Below are 4,307 nucleotides of genomic sequence, written 5' to 3' on the forward strand. Positions count from 1 at the left end.
CATTTCTTCACCTATTTGTTGTCAGTTAAGACACCCTCTTCCTACTCCGCAAACATGAAAAGTCTCGTTGATGTGAGCTCAGGTAAAATGAAGTTGGGACACATGAACTCACATGATTGCCATGTAATGTTGACACAAATCCTCCCGGTGGCCATCAGGAATCTGCTGGACAAAGATATAAGGAACACACTCATTGAGCTCTATGATTTCTTAAACCAACTATGGCAGAAAGTTGTAGATCTTGAAGAGCTGGATCATATGCAAGATGATATTGCAAGAATATTGTGCAACCTAGAGATGTTTTTCCCACCGTCATTCTTTGATGTCATGGTCCATCTCACTGTGGACCTTGTCGACGAGATAAAGTATTGTGGTCCTGCGTTTCTTTGCAACATGTATCCCTTTGAGCGTTTCATGGGAACACTAAAGCGCTTTTGTCGAAACCGAAACCATCCAGAGGCAGGCATCCTACAAGGTTATACCGCAGAAGAGATGGTTGAGTTTTGCACCGAATACATGAAAAAATGACCTATAGGTTTGCCCCTCTCTCGCCAAGAGGGAAGGCTGAAAGGTAAGCCGGTCCTTGTTGGCACGCAAATGTCTGCACCCGGAGAATTGGCAGAGAAAGCCCATTTGACGGTACTGCTTAACAACCCAGTTCTCACCGCTTACGGCGAAGAACACTTGGCGGAGATATGCCAAAGCTTCTTACCAATGGTGCCTTCATCAGTTGTGGAGATGAAGGAGCACACTAAGAACTACGCGGAATGGCTGAAGATGCGTTTGGCACAAGGATCCATCGATGACATTGCTGCGTGGTTGGCACAAAAGCCATCACCTACGGTGTTGACATACCAAGCATATGACATAAATGGATACACGTTCTACACTGATGAACGTGATGAGAAGACCTCATATCAGAATAGCTATGTTTGAATAGAATGCATGACTATAGATGAAGCTGATAAAAGGGTACATTATGGAACCATCAAAAAGATTTGGGATCTTGACTATGTGAAAGTTAAGGTGGCATTATTCTGGTGCTCATGGATCCCTCTTGGTCAAGTAAAGGTTGATGATTATAGGAAAACCTGTGTTAGCAAGACAATGATGGCATATCACGCGGATCCGTTCATTCTTGCCAGCGGTGCTACACAATTTTCTTTGCAGAAGACCCTTTGCATAAGAACGGCCATGTAGTGATGCATGGGAAGAGGAGGGTACTGGGTGTCGATGATGTTGCCGATGAGGACGAGTATGATGAATTTGATGAGTTGCCAGCCAAGGGATCACGCAACCCTGTAACAGAGAAGCATAAAATCATCAGAAACCCCAAGTTCATTCAAGGTTAACTTAATGATCCCAGTTCCCCCATGTACATGGGAATTAAGCCGTAAGACTAGTCTTTATGCCTACCCTGGAACTTATTTCGTCCAATTTAGAACTATCGCGTGTACTGAATTTGTGAGTTATGCCCGGTTTTCTGTTGATGTAAGAACCGTTAATATGTTGACCTTGATATGCTGTCAGCTCAGGCAATGAATATGAACTATTTTTTGTTGTTGTTATTATTATTATTATTATTATTATTATTATTATTATTATTATTATTATTATTATTATTATTATATGATAGAGGTAGCACACTCAATTGATCTCACTACAGTATGTGCGAACAAAAATATGTATGCAATCTGGTTTGCGAATAGCACACGGTTCGTTGATGAAAGTCGTGTGCCGACTAAACCCAGCCCACAATCTGAGTCATGCGTTCTGATTGGCCAGAATCCAAACCCCATGGATCGTACGTCTGCATCGTTGGATGCTCCCAGATTGAACGGCTATCCTCTCCCTTTCGACGGCACATGCAATTTTTGTTGTAATTTTATTTTTATGCACAAAATGCACGTTCAACTCAAAAAATTGTCTTAAATATAGCTAACGATACCCGGAATGCACCAGAAAATAAAACCAATGGTATAATGGTGATTGCGTGCTATGGAAATATTTATGAGGCCAAACGATGAAGTCACTGGTCACAGGAGTTCGAATTGACACGTCTCCTTTGGGAAACTATGATCCTTAAGGTGAGATGCTCCGGTTTGGAAGGAATGATCGTCAAAACTTGTGCCAAACTTTACCATGTTTTTTCCACGGGGTCGTGATAGCACGCCACAGGCACACATCAATTTTGATGATGTCCAGACTCCATCTGAATTTCTTGTAGTTAAAATACCAACTAGGCCTACGCAAGTGGCCGCACCTCACGGCCAAAATGTTTGAAACTTCTCCTTGCTTCTCAAATAAACGGATGAAAACTCGCAAAGCGACGCACAAATGATATGTACACCTTCTTTGCTAGGCTAGTCGTAATGGGATATCATAGCTAGTATCATGCCAACTAGGCAATTTTGATGAGCTGTCATAGAATTAAATGAAGAAAGAGAGGGTTAAGTATCATATCATGAAACTATGTCATAATAAATGCTATGCTACTATGTGTCATGCATGATATTAGTATATATATGATCGATACTAGCTAGCTACCTCTGTAATGCGCGCATAATACCATAAGTTAGACTACCCACAGTGGGAGTAAGACTAGCCAGAGTGGGAGTAACTTCAGTAGTAACATCGAGTCCAACTCAGCAAATTTGCTTATGTGGCAATGAGTTAATGAGGAGAGAGGTAGTTATAGTAACTTAGCTAGTTACTGTAACATCACATGCCCCAATGCAATATGAGTCTATAACCTAATAAATGGAGCTTTGCATGTTACCACACTTATGTTGCTACCCACTATGGAGGCAGTAACAAAGTCTAGGGATATGTGTATATTAGTGTATGTTACTCACCATTGTGGCTGGTCTAACATAGGTAGTAACATCACACATATCTAGATAAAATAGATGATGTGGCAAGCAATAAATGAAGAAAGAGAGGCATGTGGTAACATAGCTAGTTACTAATAGTATGAGTAAGATCACACATATCAAGGACAGATGAGTCTATAGCTTAATAAATGAAGTGTTGCATGTTACCACACATATGTTCCTCCCCACTATAGAGGTAGTAACATGGGCATGCATGTTACTACTCTATGTTACTACCCATTGCGGCTAGTCTTAGTATCTTAGGTTGCCTTATTAATTGCCATGCATGACACAAAGTAGTACAACATTTAATATGTGATACAATATATCATGATATGATACCCGGCCCACACCCTCTGTTTCCTCATTTAACTGTGTGCCACATCATCCAAAAAGTCTAGTTGGCATGCATATGATACCGCTTGATACTCCCATTATGACCAACCTTAGGGTGGCCATGGTGGGGGTATCATAGCCGGTATCATGCACTTTAGAATAGCAACTATGATGATGTGTGGCAAAGAAGCACTAACATAGATATTGTAACATATATAATAAAAATGCTATACTACGGTGTGTCATGCACGTGGTCATAAATACGATCATCTATGGTGTATATATACTAGCTCTGTGATACTATATATATGCACTATATGAAGGTACATACGTAGTATCATACACTATATAGTATCATACGCATGATACTATAGTATATATGATACTTCCCTACTATACAAAGGCTGGCCATAGTGGTGGTATATATCATAGCCGATGATACCATGCACTCGAAAAAATAGCAGACGACCTAAATGGGCTAGAAAATCAAACCAAGGGTATATCCGTGATTGTTTACCATGATTTGTTTTCGAGGCAGAACGATGTAGAGTAACTGATGATTTGTAGTCAAAGTGTCACGCCTCCTTTTTGGAAACTATGATCACTACAAAAAAAGACACATCGATGACATTTGGGCCAAACATTTTTTTTCTGTCATACTCATGACACTTCTATGATGATAATTGTGATAAAACCCGGTATCATCAGATATGGTGGGCTCCTACTTCTATGACAAAAAATCATGACAGAAAATGGGCTTTTCATCCTGGGTGGGCCGGAGACGCAACTGCATGACATTCTTTGGGCCGTCCATGACGAAAAAAACCATGGTAGAAGGGAGGGCGAGGAAAATTTCGGGGAGTTCCTGGTTACGGTGGGTGGTCGGGGGACGAGCGATGCGCGTTTCTCTCGTACACGTACGCGCGTGTGTGCGAGGTGTTGGGCTCTAACTGAACCCGACCGAGGCGTTGGGCTCTAACTAAACCCGAGCGATTGCACAAGCTACGTTACTGAACCTGAGTGATTCCTTCTCTACTGCTGCTAACTGAAGCCGACTGAATCCTGCTGCCTCCTTCCCTTGATGAGCAGTGAGCGTTG

This window comes from Triticum dicoccoides, chromosome 7B, assembly GCF_002162155.2.
Source record: "Triticum dicoccoides isolate Atlit2015 ecotype Zavitan chromosome 7B, WEW_v2.0, whole genome shotgun sequence".
In the NCBI taxonomy this organism is placed as follows: Eukaryota; Viridiplantae; Streptophyta; class Magnoliopsida; order Poales; family Poaceae; genus Triticum; species Triticum dicoccoides.